The sequence below is a fragment of the Pecten maximus genome, chromosome 19 (genome assembly GCF_902652985.1).
Source record: "Pecten maximus chromosome 19, xPecMax1.1, whole genome shotgun sequence".
NCBI lineage: Eukaryota > Metazoa > Mollusca > Bivalvia > Pectinida > Pectinidae > Pecten > Pecten maximus.
Window position 1 is genome coordinate 9,963,678 of NC_047033.1, and position 18,939 is coordinate 9,982,616.

Sequence of the window (18,939 nt, forward strand, 5' to 3'; positions counted from 1 at the left end):
ACATGAAATGAAATCTGATTTCTATTTTCCTTTTTCTATACTGGACATATCATTTTTGGAATGATCAATTTCTGCTGGTGATGTGATATCTACACTGCCCCAGTCACCTCAATGTATTTTGATGCACATGACATTAAATGTTCTATACCTAACTCAGAGCAGTCTTGAAAATATTTATCTGGACCATGTCTGCAATCAATTAACATTCTACAAAATCATCAGGTAACAGATAGATGAGATTTTTACAGTGATGCAATCCACAGCATATGATTTCTACTTCCTGGTCACTGTAGGAAAATGGAAAGGTCAAAGGGTAAGGGGCCAAGAAGGGTCAAAGGGCAAGGGCCATGCATGGAGGGTCAAAATTTGTGCTATCACAAAATGGCGCCTGAATACTGAAATGCAGTTGAAAACAACTTTAAAAAGAGGGGAAGTATTAAAATTATTTTAATTATAAATCTGTCTTATTTATACAAATCTTAATGATATTGATCATGATAATGATTTTTCTGCAGAGATAGAGATCCTGAAGAAGTTTTTTTCATCTAAGGACCAACGAATACATCTACAAACACACAAAAATACTGTATATAAGTTACTATCAGTAAAAATGTGACCAAAATGATAAATCAAATATCAAGTGAAAACAAAATTAGAAAATTCATTCAACATTATATTCATCTACCAGTTTTTAATGCTTACCAACTCCATCCTGCGAGTTTAAAATCCACGCTTGAAGAGCCAAATCAACTAGTAACAAGCTAAGTATACCTGTTGCTTTGTAAGTTTTGTAAGCCCATCTACTGTGCCACATGGTCCTGGTAATTCAATTAGCACACATCACATTCACTCTTTTCTAATTCTATTAATTCTGTAATATCCTAAACCGAGTAAATATTGAAACTGTTACTTTATAGTATTCCCTATATAATTCTGGCTATGAGAAACCAATCATGAATTCCGCTATTTTCAGGACCTTCGATTTAAGTTTTTTATTTTGTTTAAAAATCATTTACACTGATTCTTCCAATGTCTTGGCCAAAACATTGCCTGTTATCTTCTGATGCTGGTTATGGAGATAAAATAAATTAAGTGTTAATTTTCTGATGGAGTTCACACTGTTGCAGGCTCCAAGGAAAAGAAGAGGATGCAATTTGCTGATAGTACCATAAGTTTGTATAAGTAAGTGTCATTGGTTTATTTGGTTTAGTTTGGTTTATTTTAATTAACATCCTCATCAACAGCCTCGGTCATTTAAGGACGTGCCTGGTTTCGGAGGTGGAGGAAAGCTGGATTATCCGCAGTACCCGGAGAAAAACCACCGATCTACGGTCAGTACCAGGCAACTGCCCCACGTAGGTTTCGAACTCGCAACCCAGAGGTGGAAGGTTAGTGATAAAGTGTCGGTACACCTTAACAACTCGGCCACCGCAGCCCCTACAGATTTAAAATAAAACTGAAAACTGTAAAATAGTTATTAAAGTGAAAGGTCATCTTTATTTTAACTAAAAAACAATTTGGAAGAAAGTGAAATCTTGAAATTGATCCACAACAATATACTAAGCAACCGATTTTTACTGTATTCTTAAGTATTCTAACCGAATGCACAAGACTATGAGCCAAGTAAGAAAAACGCCACTCAAATTCAATTTCCTTTGAATCGAGATCTGTAAATTGCTTCAATAATACCTCACTTTGTCAGAACAAGATAAATAGCACACTTGAGGAATCAATTTGAGTCTGGAACAGTCCCAAGTTTCAATGTTTCAAGGAAAATATTTGTGCTTAAAATGTAATTTTCGAAGCAATTAATGCTTGTCCTGGGAAAATTAACTCGTATATTTGTTTTTTGGGGGCTGTGTACTTTACCGAACAGCTCAAAGTAATTTGAAGACATACATAAAGACAGTCGGAACACTGGCGTCCACTTAAAATTTATAGTGGTCTCATACTGACATGTCACATATGGACAGAGTACAAAGTACCCTACAAGGTCATAATATACTGACCACATGTTTAACAGTCTCTACAACCATTTAAGTCAAACCCAAGTCAGTAAGAAGCAGATCTGAGGGCTTTGTTGTGTCTGGATTAATGGGAGTTAATCAGTAAGTTGTAGGGACGATACACCGGTGCGATCCCTTTCACTACCATACCAATATCGATCCAAATGCAATTTTACGATACCTGTATCGATCTTGTGTCTTGCTCTTGTTATTTATTCGTTTAATACATAAATGCATTTTCTTCAGAAATACTTGAATTCAAATTAAATGACAATTGTCGAAAACAAAAGTGTTATCGACTTCCGGGAAACCCGAGCCCCCACTCGATTTGCACTCTTCTCCTTCTAGAATATATCTTCCGGTCACTCGATTTGAAGCTCTTATGCTTCTGGAAGATCTTCTACCTCTTCCGTCTCAAAGCTGGAAGATTTATCTTCTTGAGTTTCACTAGAGAAGGATTTATGACACATACATGTACATGTTTGTGTCATAGTGTTTGAGAAAACTTAAAAACTTGTTTGTTTTGGGTTATATTCTACCGGTTTACTCAATTTACATATAACGGAATGCGATCTTCTTAGAAGGCTTCTCTTCTGAGAAGAGTGCAAATCGAGTGGGGCTCGGAGCACTACTCTGAAAGTGAAAGCAGTTAAATGATTGGTTGAGGCCGGCTGCAGTAGGCCAATCAGAAAGCGTTTGACAAATACTCCTTTACAACAAACCAAACATCATGGCGGACAACTGGGTAGCTTTTAAATCGCCTTTCGGATCAAAATCTGATGTATTGAAAACGTTTGGCCTTCAAGTGCTTGAAATGACAATTAAACTTGCATTAACTACAAAAGGTACTTAGTTTTTAATTGAAACAAATAACGTATACTGTTTAAATATTGTTTCTCTATGTATCGCGATATGTATCGGATCGTAGCTCTATAGGTATCGTGATACGTATCAGATCGGGGCATCACTGTATCGTCCCAGCCCTAGATTGAGTTGCTCGACATTTTGGGTTCCCTGCTCAATATTCAAAGGCTAAAAACATTGCATTTGTTTTGCATTAAGTCAGACTAAGTATTCAAAATTACCCCTAAAGCAAAAGAATTCACAAAAATTAGATTATCAACAAATACTTAATGATTCAACCCGATTCCAAGCATTTTAAAATAATTGCCAGAATTGCCCACTTAAGAAACTCTGCAAGTCTTTCACATATGGAAATTATTATATACCTTTCAGGGCATAGTGATTTTACAAAAAAAAAAAAAATCTGTTCCATTTTGGGATACATTATTCTCTTACTTTGTTAATAATTCAAAGCCTATCATTTATTTATGGCAGTATCAGCCACTTATATTGTTATGTGAATCAATTTAAGTGTTTGGAATTTTACTACATATACAGTTACATGCCTAATAGTCGATATGAAATTTTGTTGGAATCTAAAACTTTAATCAAACAAAGTGCTGCCTGCAGGGAAGTCTTGAGTTAATCCCATCATATATATGCTATGACTGCATGATGGCACAAACAATTACAATATAGTACCATATTTACCTGGCAATAAGCCCATGTCTGGTAATCAGAATATATGTGTCTCTTGATAAATCCCATGACTTGAGGTAAATAAGCCTTTATCTGGTATACCCCATGCCTAGTAATATGACCATCTGGTTATAACTTACCTGGTTATAAGCCCATGCCTGGTAATAGACTCATGCATGGCAATATACCCATATAATGGTAATAAGCCCATACCAATTAAACCCATATATGGCATTCTACCATGTTTGCTATGTAACGCCAGTTTTGATTGGTTTAAAGCCATGTATTATTTTCCAATAACCCACGCTCGTGCCAATAATACACGGTAGTGAGTCACGGCTGTTACAATTTTATATATCTAATATTCACACATTTTATAAAAGGTTACTATAGCCGAGTGGGCTAATGGGTTAGTCTTTCAATAATTTTTTATCACGATGCGAGTTCGAATCCTACAGATTTTATTTTATTTTATTTTTTTTTATCCTTTTTTTTTCAAAATCAATGCCATATGATAGATGCTCTTGATCGTAGTACTGTATTGCCTGTATATTTCATCAACAAATAATGCAATACTCCAGAAATAAATTACAAGGTTTTCTCGGGGTTTCTTTGCTGTTTTTCTGTTAGAAAGAGGTCGATCTCAGAACTAAACAGTACATGGTAGAATAGAAATAATCAACTTTGACTCGTGTATTGTTGAAGGATATACAACTCGGACTCGGATATTTTGCAATTTTAATTAATAACTCAGGCCTGCGGCCTTCGTTATTAATTTAATTGCAAAATATCCTCGTCCTCGTTGTATATCCTGCAACAATACACGAATCATCGTTAATTATTTCTTAAATAAACCCATACCTGGTAGTAAATTAATTAATTACCTGGTAATAACCCCATACCTGGTAATAAACCCTTACCTGGTAATAACCCCATACCTGGTAATAAACCCTTACCTGGTAATAAACCCATACCTGGTAATAAACCCATACCTGGTAATAAACCCTTACCTGGTAATAAACCCATACCTGGTAATAAACCCCATACCTGGTAATAAACACATACCTGGTAATAAACCCATACCTGGTAATAAACCCTTACCTGGTAATAACCCCATACCTGGTAATAAACCCTTACCTGGTAATAAACCCATACCTGGTAATAAACCCCATACCTGGTAATAAACCCATACCTGGTAATAAACCCCATACCTGGTAATAAACCCATACCTGGTAATAAACCCTTACCTGGTAATAAACCCTTACCTGGTAATAAACCCAAACCTGGTAATAACCCCTTACCTGGTAATAACCCCATACCTGGTAATAACCCCTTACCTGGTAATAAACCCATACCTGGTAATAAACCTTACCTGGTAATGACCCCATACCTGGTAATAAACCCTTACCTGGTAATAAACCCTTACCTGGTAGTAAATTAATTAATTACCTGGTAATAAACCCATACCTGGTAATAAACCCATACCTGGTAATAAACCCATACCTGGTAATAAACCCCATACCTGGTAATAAACCCTTACCTGGTAATAAACCCATACCTGGTAATAAACCCCATACCTGGTAATAAACCCATACCTGGTAATAAACCCTTACCTGGTAATAAACCCCATACCTGGTAATAAACCCATACCTGGTAATAAACCCTTACCTGGTAATAAACCCTTACCTGGTAATAAACCCATACCTGGTAATAAACCCTTACCTGGTAATAAACCCTTACCTGGTAATAAACCCATACCTGGTAATAAACCCTTACCTGGTAATAAACCCATACCTGGTAATCAAGTTCAAGTTCTTTATTTCCTTGAGCCTTACGGCTCATCGGTTCAACAAATATATACATGTACAGAAATGATACAATACAAAACCACACACTCGCATACACACACACAACCGGACTAACACATACATTGTACAACAGGTAGAGTGTAGAAGGACATTTTTTATACTATTACTGTATTTAATATATTTTGCTAAATTTGAAAGATATTTTTTGTTAACTGTTTCTAGAAGTTGAATAAATTTGTACATACTAGGTTTATTATAATAATATTTCTTAATAAAACGTTTTCTTAGGTCTAAATGAAATTCACATTTAATAATAAAATGAAATTCATCTTCAAATTGTCTCCACTGTTACAATAGGAACAAATTCTTTGATTTCTTTCTAAGTTATTAAATCTACCAATTTCAATATTTAATTTATGTGATGACAATAGCTGTATAAATATCCCCATTTTGCCATATACATGTATACCCAACACCCATTCTATACAGTTCTTTTTTAACTTCATTCAACCATTCATTCCCGTTTTCTAACATATCTTGATAACAATCATTTAACACACAATTATCGGTTTGTTTTAATTTCAACCAATATTTAAAAATTCTAAATTTTCTCACTATTACAAAAGGTAATCTCCCTAATTCTTGGTAAATCATACAATTAGAAGTACTTTTCTTAACCCCCAATAATCTTTTTAAAAACTGTAAGTGGATTTTCTCTATATCCGGTGCTTTATGAAAACCCCAAATTTCAGCCCCATAGTTAAATATGGTAATAAACCCATACCTGGAAATAAACCCTTACCTGGTTATAAATTCATACCTGGAAATAAACCCTTACCTGGTTATAAATTCATACCTTGTAATATGCTTAGCTATGTTTACAATTCCAATAAAATTATTTCATTGTTCAGTACTAAGTCTGCCTCTATTAGTCATGGTGTTGTAGTTAATACAATAAACATTTAACTAATTTTTTGATATGGTACCATACATATAGGGAGATCCTATCAAACCAAATTCAAATCTATTAAGTTTCATACTTCAAGTCCCTAATAAAGTTTAAGGAACTAAATGAATAAAAGTTTGTTTGATGGATTTATTGCACAGTGAACAAACAGAATCATTTTGAGGCAGAGTCTCTTTGTAGTAGTTGGTGATTACCTCACTGAACAACATATGGGAGGCCTGTTGCATGCAATCCAGAGCAATTAGGGTAAAAACGTAAATTCAGTGAATTTCAAGGCCCAAGGTAAATTCAAGACTTTTGAAGTCCAAAGGTAAACATTCAATGTTTTTTAAGATCACATAGCAAAATCCATGGTTTTTCAAGGTCCAAAGTAAATTCAAAGACTTTCAAGGTCAAAAGTAAATTCAAGGACCTTTCAAGACTGCCCTCTGAAATATGTTAAGTAAAGAAACAAGGTTAAGCTTCAATGCTGAAAGCATACCAGACAAGAACCCCGATTCTGTAGGAATTCACCTCATGTGATGAATGCATTGAGAAGCAGCTAGTCTCATTATTATAATCCCTGGCTGTGTAAAAAGTTCCGAAATAACAGGATCAATTTAACATATTGCTTGTATTCTATACAAATAACAAGGCAAATATTCTATACACAAAAGCATCAAACTCTTTCAAAATCTTAAATGAAGCTTCACCCTACTGACGATTATAGGTGTAACAGATGGTAAAGTAAACAAATTTGAACAATGAAACAGAAAGCAGATGTTTACAAACATTTAACACAACAGTAAATTGGAAATGAGCCATTTTTCCGTTGGAAGTGAGCTCATGCAATATCGCAATTGCTTTATGTGCATGTATAACTAGGCTGAGAAATATAATTGAAAGTAACTGTATTTACAAAACAAATCACAAATATATTTTTCTAAAATAAATTGTAAAACTACATGAGGTTGCTTCAAAAAGACAATTACACAATCAAACATCTGTTGTTGACAATATTTTAAGATTTGATTTGGGAAATAATTTCATATACAGACATTCAAGTTAATTAAATCAAACAAGAAGGAAGTTGTTTGTGTCAAGAGAATCTACATGTGTTAACATTAATTTACAAATTGAATTGATTATGATTTAAGATAACATTAAATTATACCTTTACTTACCATTCGATTATTTTTATTTAATCCGAACAACTGAAAAACTGCCTCCATGTTTAACCTTTGTTACCCGACTAAGCAAATCTGTTTCTATAATTCTACCAGTGATTTTATACACTAATGGAATAAATGTACATAAATATATAATGTGTTTGTGAAGCCTTGTATGAATTTTTGATAAAGCATATAAACACCTGACCATGATACTGTCAAAACGATGACCTTGATTTGACACTGCCGAAATCAAATTAACATTACATCATAATCAGAGCCATTGAAGTCTATTCAAAACAAACTGATAAGGCATTTCATGTTTGTGTTCATTTCACAAGACATTTCAATATATTTCCTAATTAGTTCTGGTTTTTATATTTCATATATGTCTAACCTTGGTAACTATAATGGTGACATTACCATAATAAATTCAACAGTTTATTATTAATGAATATTCCTTGAATGAATGGAAATGCATTAGAGTTAAATTATTTATTTATGATATATTTGCATTGTTATGATTAAAACTTGAGAAAAAAATAATGGTAACTTAATTTTCATATTTAATTTGAATCATAGAAATTAATCTACAGCACCAAAGTAAGTGAAGAAGAAAACAGCAGCAGAAGAAAATGTGTGTATTTAATTATTAGAAGTCTGGAAATCTGCACCGTGATGTCAAAACATAAGTTTCTGCAATCACTTAAACATTCAGATGAGGCAGATCACTGTAAGATTCTTCATCATTCCAAAAGCTTGTTGCTGTGCCAACCAGTATGGATAATGAGATGATATGAGGCATCACATCTACAAGCACCTGTGGAAATACTTATATACCTGACAATAACCAGACCAACCCCAGAAAGCCTGCCTCTGTACATGGGAGATGTATGTCTATTAAACTCAATGTGTATATATGTATGTTCTCAATTACATCTGTAAGTATATCTAAACAAATCCAAGCATGAAATAATCCGTTGATATTTTCCAATAACCAGAGGAGTACATTGATGTCACACTACAGGTCTTGAATTCACAATTCAATTCAGGCCACATAAATTCCACTGGAAAACCCTCACAAAAGAACATTAAACATATGATGAAGCTGTTTGCAATATGCTTCTGAGAGAATTGTTTCATATATTTGTTAGAAAAAATTTCGCTTTCAGAGAGTTTTGATTGATTATTACCTAAATGAAACATTTTGTTCTACAAACTGAATGTAGCACTTAATTTCACAAACAATGACTTTTCATTTGAATCCATAACAAGAAGACTAGCTTCCAGACTTACTGGAGAAGAAATACAATACCAAAACACAAAGAAGTCTCTTTTTTGGCGGGGGGGGGTTTAGTTTTCTATAAATTTTCAAGGATACCAAAGATCAATGATTTGTCATTATTAAAACATTCTTAACATCATTTTCCTTTTTGTAACTTCTGATCAATATTGATCCTCAGCAGTCCTTCACTGACCCTTCTTGACCTTTGACCTTTTCTTAAACCTTGACCTTCATGTGATCTTTGACCTTCATGTGACCCTTGACCTTTCTGGGTTCTGTGTTCTTCTATAATATATAGAACTTTATATAAAGAGAACTCTTTTATGAAATTCTTCTTGTTCCTTTCTATGAGCCCTCATTTTCTGCATCATTTGACCTTTTCTGAATTTCAACTTTTAACATCCACTTCAATAATTCTTAACCCTTATAATATTACTAAACTTTGACCCTACTAGAGCCACTGACTGATCTGTAACCTTTGACCTACATTAACCTTGACCTTGCAATAACCTTTGCTCTTCAATCATCACTGATACTCTATTTTTCAATCATAAAAACACATCCTGGATTTACCTGGCACTTTGACCTTCGTGAACCTTAGAAGGATTGACCCTTGTATAAATCTTTAATTCTGATAAATGCTTGATCCAGATCATCAACTAATTCCTTTTTACTGTATAAACATTTCTGTACTTTTCTAAAACTTGATGCTGCAGGTATTCATCTCTTACTATTGGATCTGCAATGTATTTCCATATCAAGATCTATTCTTTGGCAACATTAACACTTACAACACTTTCAAAGAGGTCCTCAGGTTGATTTTCTGCTCAGAACTAATTTTTCTTTCCACCCATAACCTTACAGTATATATCTAGGTCAAGGTTGAAATGAGAGTTGTAGATCATTTAGAGCAAGGTTTAACCTTGACTATAGGTAATATATATGATGATTACAAGATGATGGTTCCCTGACCCGGATACTTAATAAGGGAGATGTTATTACCAGAAGTAATCATACTTACTGAGATAATCAGATGGCATTCATTACACTATGATTGAATACAGTGTGTGGCAGCTCATATAATACAATGTAGACAATGAACAGTTGGTGCAGTAGTTCTCTCCATATGTCGTCTCTATATCTTAGCTACATGTGATTTATTTATTTACTTGGTTTCTTCATGGACACTTTCTTCATGGACACCCCCACCCCCTGCCACCTGTACCCCAACCCCTACCCCCTGTATCCCTACCCCGCACCCCCATGGTGTAGACATGTTCAGCAAAAACTGCATTAAATGTAGAGGAAAGCATGGTAATTACTCCTGTTTTTGAGGAATGAAGAAATAGATCTCAACCCATGAGATTTTTTAATGCCAAACTTTAACTTTGTGTCTTTTAGTTTGGTATTATAAGTTCACCAACACTAATTTCTCACTAAAAAGTTCACAAACATGCTCACTCATTTCACTTCTCAAAAACGTATGTTTCTCTACTAGTATATAAACTTCACCTGTGCTCACTGGACATTTTATTATCATGTAAAAGTGGCGAGTATAAGGTCACCTTACTAGCTTACAAACCAGCGGGAATTTCCCTTTAGCCTAGTGGTAGACTGTAGGATGTTTGTCTTGAGAGCGAGAGGTTGCTTGTTCGAACCCCAGCCCAGGCAGGGTTTTTCTCATTACTCCTTACTATTACAGATTTAGTGCCATTGACCACTCCATGTTAAAGCTATAGGAGATTGAGAGGCTTCCTTGGAGGTATAGAACCTGGGTCGTGGTTGTCTTTAGAGGGCGAAGACTTTGTGAAGGCAGGAGTAGTGTAAAAGTAGAGAGTATACGGTCACCTTACTAGCTCAGGCTAATGGGAATTTCTCTTTAGCCAAGTGGTAGGATGTCTGCCTTGAGAGTGAGAGGTCTCTAGTATGAAGCCTGTCACAGGCAGGGTTAGTTTTCCTTACTCCCTTCCTCATCCTGTCGAGTACCTTTTGCTCACTAAAGTTTATTCATACATCAATGTACATGCTTGTTAATTTACCCACCCATTGCTAATTACCATTCTTTGTCCTTTCAAATTGAAAATTTGAATATAATAATAATATATTGTCTGTATTTGTTAACATATAAGATGCTTGCACAATCATGTACATCGTGATCACTCATACTCAATAATTTCTGTACTCATAGTGATTACTGTACATCACTTGATTCTTACAGCTGTATATAGATCTCAATTTATCAATCAACACCCCCCTACAGTTCCACCACAACACTCTAAAGGGAAATTCCCACTACTGTGGAGCTATATTATAAAAAGCAACTGTCTCTCTCTAACTGATCAACATGTTTACAAACTTAAAACTGGCTGAATTCCAGAAATTCTTTTTTTTCATTCAGTCAAATATCAAATTCAGTAAAGTTTAACCCAAGTGATTACATAAAGATATACTCTGTTGGTGATGAAGTCTTCGAGACACCTGTTTCGATGGCAGCCTTCCTACAGTAGACATGACCTGCTGATGATAGACAGTGTACACTTTGGATAACTACCCCAACCTCAGATCTGTTCCTGTTTAAGTAAGGAGGCTGGTGCTATGTATTAACCAATAAAAACAGCCATTCATACCTTGTTACATTGTGTATATACCACTGTAAGGATCTTCCCAAAGGTGATCAAACCCTCCAATACACAGCTGACTCCAATCTCAGCTGCAGATGAACTATTAAGTTGACTTTCTTCATAAACAAATCAAGCCTTTAGCACTGTCTAGGACCTTCTACATGTAAAGAATAGTAAACACTGGTAATAAGTAGTACTCCCTGGGACTACATACATCTCTGAATGTTTAAGTTTTCTTCTATTGAAATCAAGGTAATGCTTTATTCATTACAAATTGGGAAGCTGTAATGCTTAAAACGAAATGGAATTCTCCATCAATTACCTCCTAACATCCTTTCTTGTAAATAATGGTAATTTTCTATGGGCAGACTTACATGTCTCGATTGTGCAGGGTTTTTTTTCATCATAGATAAAAAAATAATTTCAAGACTACATGCATGACCGACTCTATATATATACTCATTACTTTGTGATCTGTGATACTTACAATACAATTGTGGTCAGTGTTTGGAGTTATTTCCCTTTCATGTTATATAACGATTTATAATTTTGAGTTATCTCCCTTATATGTTACCCTTGTTTTGTGTTCAGAGTTATCTCCCTTATATATTACCCCTTGATTTGTGTTTGGAGTTACCTCCCTTTTACATAGCATAATGATATTTACCAATTAAGTACTTTGGACTTCTCTCCATGATAAATACACTGTGAATTGTGTTTGGAGTTATCTCCCTTTCATGTGTAGCGATTTATACTTTTGAGTTATCTCCCTTATATAATACCCCTTGAATTGTTTTCAGAGTTATTTCCTTTAAATATTACCCTTTGATTTGAGTTTGAAGTTACCTCCCTTTCACATTACATAATGATATGTACTTTGTAGTTCTTTCCATGATAAATACACTATGATTTGTGTTTGGAGTTTTCTCCAATGTATATTTCCCTATGATAAATGTTACCCCTCTTTATATATATCTCTGAAAGTGCTTTACCCCTCTTATATATATCTCAAAGTGCTTTACCCCTCTTATATATATCTCAAAGTGCTTTACCCCTCTTTATATATATCTCAAAGTGCTTTACCCCTCTTATATATATCTCAAAGTGCTTTACCCCTCTTATATATATCTCAAAGTGCTTTACCCCTCTTATATATATCTCAAAGTACTTTACCCCTCTTATATATATCTCAAAGTACTTTACCCCTCTTATATATATCTCAAAGTGCTTTACCCCTCTATATATATCTCAAAGTGCTTTACCCCTCTTATATATATCTCAAGTGCTTTACCCCTCTTATATATATCTCAAAGTGCTTTACCCCTCTTATATATATCTCAAAGTGCTTTACCCCTCTTATATATATCTCAAAGTGCTTTACCCCTCTTATATATATCTCAAAGTGCTTTACCCCTCTTATATATATCTCAAAGTGCTTTACCCCTCTTATATATATCTCAAAGTGCTTTACCCCCTCTTATATATATCTCAAAGTACTTTACCCCTCTTATATATATCTCAAAGTGCTTTACCCCTCTTATATATATCTCAAAGTGCTTTACCCCTCTTATATATATCTCAAAGTGCTTTACCCCTCTTATATATATCTCAAAGTACTTTACCCCTCTTATATATATCTCAAAGTGCTTTACCCCTCTTATATATATCTCAAAGTGCTTTACCCCTCTTATATATATCTCAAAGTACTTTACCCCTCTTATATATATCTCAAAGTGCTTTACCCCTCTTATATATATCTCAAAGTGCTTTACCCCTCTTATATATATCTCAAAGTACTTTACCCCTCTTATATATATCTCAAAGTGCTTTACCCCTCTTATATATATCTCAAAGTACTTTACCCCTCTTATATATATCTCAAAGTGCTTGAAGTTATCTCCCTTACATATTATTTAATGATTTGTATTAGATGAGTATTTCTTTTTGAGAGATGAAAATCATCGAAAGTAATGCAGTATTATTTTAGAGCCATGGGTACCATTGTAACAAAGGCTATTATTATTACTCATATCTATTCCAACTTACTATAGTTTGACACTCAAATGATTGAGCCGATCGATATATTAGTGTTCCAGTTTTCTCTAGCCAAGCAGTACATTGTGGCCACTATTGAACAGTGTTACATATACCATATATGTATTTATAAACGCCTCCACTGTCTTGACATCCCGAACACAGTTTGGTGAGGATCACATCAGACGGGACGGGATGGGACGGGTGGACATAAGTAACACTATATGCCCCCTCATTTCATTGGGGGCATAATCAAACAAAACACGTACCTGAAGAATTAAGTTCATGAAGAAAACTGGTTGAGCAGGTGACTCAATTCCTTTCCTTATCTGGTGGGGATTTTAGACATTATATATTGACAGCAACACCTGATAATCTCTTCAATTTGTTAGTTACCAACCACTAATAAATAGTGTACCTCTATGTCATGAAAAAAGCAGCAAATTACTTTCCCAGCATTCAACTTTAACATTCATAAGTGCTAGCAAAACAGGGTGTGAATTAGGGAAATTTAACTACCAATTATCACTATCCCAGGAGGCATAATATTATGTGGGAATATATATCAAAGTTAAGTTATCATATGTTCTTACATATACAAACAGACTCTTCCATTTGTAGAGTATCATTATCCAGCACTGTGCTATACATTTCTTTTATGTGTTTGAGTCAGAGAAAGGTGGTCGATACGGGATATCAACCTGATCCATCGGCAATGTAGCTCGGAATATTGATGGGCTGGACATGCATATAGGAATCATGCTGAATGATCTCACAACAAAATTGATTTCCAAAAATGTGATATCCTCTATCTTACATAATAATGTTGTGAAAACGATTCTCATGAATAACGTTTCTTAATGTTACAAAATTAGATTTTTAATCTAAATACACATAGTTATTTAACATATTACACGTTTGTATAAATAACACTTTTACATTTCTTTTATATCATGACTCATGTGTCTTTAAAAAGGCAATTCTTGTTTCTATTTATTAATCATGAGATATTTTAGTGTTTGATTTGCCTTATTTATTAAGAAAAAGAAAACACCAAGGGGAGGTAATACAGTCAAAAACACCAAGGGGAGGTAATACAGTCAAAAACACCAAGGGGAGGTAATACAGTCAAAACTGAAAGTTTTAAGATAAACTTTAGATTAACTATAATGTGACGATTTGAAAATTGTTATAATAGATTTCTTTTTTATCAATCTTTTAATATAAGATTTTATATCATGAGTTTTCAACCTGTGTAATTTAACGATTACAAGTTTTTTAAATGTATATATTTATAACCTTGTCTACACATATTCAACAGTGTGGATTGAACATTTTTTTTACTAAAACTGAAAACTAAACTCTGTCCAGAAAAATCATCCTGTATATTCATCCTTGTTTTCCACAGGATAAGGAAAATTTTAATTTTACATGGAAATGATTTGTAATCCAACCTTTTAGAATTTGAATTTGTGAGGGAGTACTGTGAATATAAAGACCTTGATAATCCAGTGTACTGACTTTGTACTGTGTAAATGTAATGTTTTATGTGAAGTCTAACCCTACAGTACTATATATTCTCGCCCATGTATCTTCATTATACTTATCCCTGAGTTGGACGGATTCAATTATGATTAATTATTTAGACAGAGCAGGCCACCATAGACTTTCCATTCTTATGTGAAATTCTGGCCTCACAAGAGTTAATGAAAAATTGTCGCCTGCCACAAGTTGTATTTATCACGCAGTGAGAGAGCAAGACACTGGATCTTTGACATTTCACAAACGTCTTACGCACCAGCATAGCCTCCATTTCATCTTAATGGAGCTCGGGGTTTGTCGCAGAGCCTCTGTCTGATTAAATTAAGTCAAATGTTGTGCAGAAGGAAATCGTTTGCATGTCCAATATGCATGGTTTGCACCCCCAACTGGTAGCTGGCCAACACTGACTGTGAAAATCGTACGAAAACTGACACTTTTTATTGTTTGAGCAGGTGAAGGCATTAAGAAACTACAATCATAGAGAAAAATGTTCAAGAATCTGATCAATATGATCATTTTTACCCCCACAACCCCAAAGTTCCCTGTCCTTGTTATGCATGGTCTCGCAGTCCATCACAGTTGATGAATATACTTTGATATGAGTTATGGAGAATATGGAATTTATTCAGAAATATAGAGAAATTGTACCAAGTATTTCTAGATGGATATTTCATATAAGTGTTTACACGTATAACCTCCAAGGACAGGGGATCACTAGTGAACTGTCAACCTTAACAGAAATAGTATGTAACACTCGTACTGAAGGCATACTTTTGATAAGGTTGACAATTTCCTACTTCACTCAGTCCCTGTGCCTCCAAGGACCTTAGAAACTTAGATTGTTACAGGCATATAGTTGTTTTATGTTTAAATATTTACTGTATCCTTGACGTTCTGGGAGCTATTTTTAATTCACCAAAGTCGATTCTGATCAACAAGTGTCTCTATTGACAAACTCAGGAAAGTTTTCACACGTTTATTTCTCACATATTTCCTCAAGGGAACACCACGGAGATGATAACCTTGGCGCCATCTTACTGTACAGCCTTGTCCACAATTCCGTGTCGAGAACGACAAGACTCCGAGTCTACTAACTCAGTCAATGGCCTGTTGAGCGAGATATGTTACTGTCACATTGTCAATGACAACACAAATTTCTCATACAGCTCCCTACTGTTTCTATCTCCCTGACAGAAGAGTTCCAGCAGTGATGTCTAATTGATATTCGCAGTCCTCTGGATGTATATTTGAATAGTTTCAATACTAGTAATGACCTGAATATATACCTAGATGTGATATACATTACAAACTTAAGAGTTTTTTTGTTGAGTAAGAACCATCTTTCTAAAACCATCACAAAACATGTCTATGAATGCATGATTAATTGTATCATGCCAAATTATTTAAAAGGACATAACTTCTCTTTTTATCGAATGTCATTATTTGGAGTAATAGAACAGTGATGAACGGTAAATCATTATTGATCAATGCTGCATTTACAATTCTATGGAAAACGGAATTTAATTATATATAACTTCCATAAATTCTTATCTAGCTGTTATACATATAATACATTGTGATATGGTTTAGAATTATCTTCCTTTAAATGAAGCATGTGAATTAACATCGACTGCTTCAGTCGGACCTTAAGTTTGCAATGTCAAATACTTAAGTATTTTCAATATTCTGCAATGTCCACAATGGAAGGTTTGTCAATTCTTTATAACTTTTACATGACAATTTGTAAAACTTGAGAAAATACACCTAAATATATCCCAAAGTAGACTTTGTCACTTTAATTACTGGTAAAAGATCAGTTACATGTTAATTACATGTTAATTACATGGCTATAAACAATGTCTCAATACCTTATCAGCAAATTCTTATAGGTCTGTTGATCATCACTGAAAATAGACTTAACCTATGTTTCTCTCGTTTGACTGGATACATTTCAGACCACAATGCCCCTACTTCAATCCAGCTTAACCCTTCCAACCCCTTCCCAGACTACCCCCAAGCTGTCTTTTTCGGGATCCTGTCCCGACTTGGATATGCCAGACATTCACTCTTGCAATGGTATTCAACACAGAACCGAGAAGGACCCCACAGCACCCATATCATCCCAGGCAGCTGTCCCACCTGGGGACATACTACATAGAAAGGACATCATCTCACCAGGGGGGACTCTAGGCCACGTACCATGGTAAAGTGAAGCACCCCACCCCACCCTAAATTTCCAGACCCCAAAACATTTTTTGTGTGTTAATGTGTTTAGAGGAATGATACAAGGTAATCTAAAAGGATTTGATGAAAAAAAGTGAATTAGTAAGAAAATAGTGAATGCTTCACTTTGCCATCATGGGGGGTTCACTACAGCATAATGGTAAAGTGAACTGCGGTTCACTTTACCATGGGCTTCACTTTACCATACTACACCAGGCCCCCTTACAAGTAAATCAGCCAACTTGAACCAATCTCTCTCCGTGAAATCTTAACCATTTTTGACGCAATATATCTATGATTGGGAGGGACATTGCAGGCCTCATACTTGTTGGGTACCAAAAAAAAACTCTGAGTCATTATTTTTTGTGTATTGACCAACAAATCATATGAGTCATTGCTTTCTGTGTACTTGATCTCAAAGAATGTAATGAATGATTAAAATCCAATTTTTTAATCAGTGACAGATTGCACAGTGGTATATAACTAAATTACAATTGTTGAGTCAGAATTGAAATTAAAGATTTACAACTTATGACCATGTAAAGGGTCATACAGAAAAAAGGTCAAGGTCGTGTTTTATTTCTTCCAAAATCAAAGAAATTTGATTGAATACTGCATGATAATTCTTCAATGATTTTGGAACCTGCATGCTGATAATATTCAGTTACTCTATTGCATATATATGCAAGACAAATCACATCTTGTAAATTCACTTTTGTTTCTGTGGGTCATTTTTTGATATATCTAATCATAAAAACAAATCAACTTATTCTTGGATAATTTTTTTCCTTACAGTATAATTAACATACCTCTGGGACATATCAATCTTATAGAAAAACAGTAATCCTGTAAATGAAAAACCACAGCCACAGCAATCGCGCAATCCTCAACAGTGTCAAGATTACATCTGCAAACCGTGATCAGAGAACCATCATACTGTTTAATCAATAAAGGAAGAAGCTGGGGCCAATTTGATTTTAATAGTATTGCATTGTTGAACATGTCTATGTCCTTTAGCTTGAAAAGCATTGTCAGGTTGACAGCATAAGTCCATGTTATGCTTCAAAGAAAATCACGTTACAGGTACATGTACAATTGATATTTTCTTGATCAGCAAAAGGTTTTTTTTTTAAATTGAAAGTTCAATGAAAATATTAGTCTACAGATCAAAATGAAAAATGATATCAACCAAAAAAATTCAAGGTTTATTTCTATTTTTTTTTTAAATTTCTATTCATAAATCATATTTGAGACAAAAGTTTACAAAGTAGCAAAGGGAGAAAACCATCACACCAATTACTGAAAATTTTTCCGAAACTTTTATAATAATTGATTTTATTCCTGTCAGATTATGTGTTTCATTGGTCCTAAAGAATTCATTTTTACATGTATATATATTTTTCTAATTGGGCACATTCATTTTCCATCATCACTGTCCTTTAAATTGTTATCAAGATCAATAGGTAATTATATCTAATACATAATCTTCATTTCAGATTCATATGCACTAGATATAATACTTCAACTAAAATATTTCAATTTTAGTAAAAACAAATTTCAAATTCTAGTTAACAGGTTATTGATTTGAAATTATTTCAACCAATATTTGATGCATTTCGATTTAACTATCATTTTTCCTATGTTTGCTTCTGAAGAAAACAAGAGGCCCATGGGGCCTGTATCGCTCACCTGGTTGGATTTGACCAAATGTCAAAATAATGTTCATGTTCAATTCCTTTTGTTTGTTAACCTCAAACAATGCT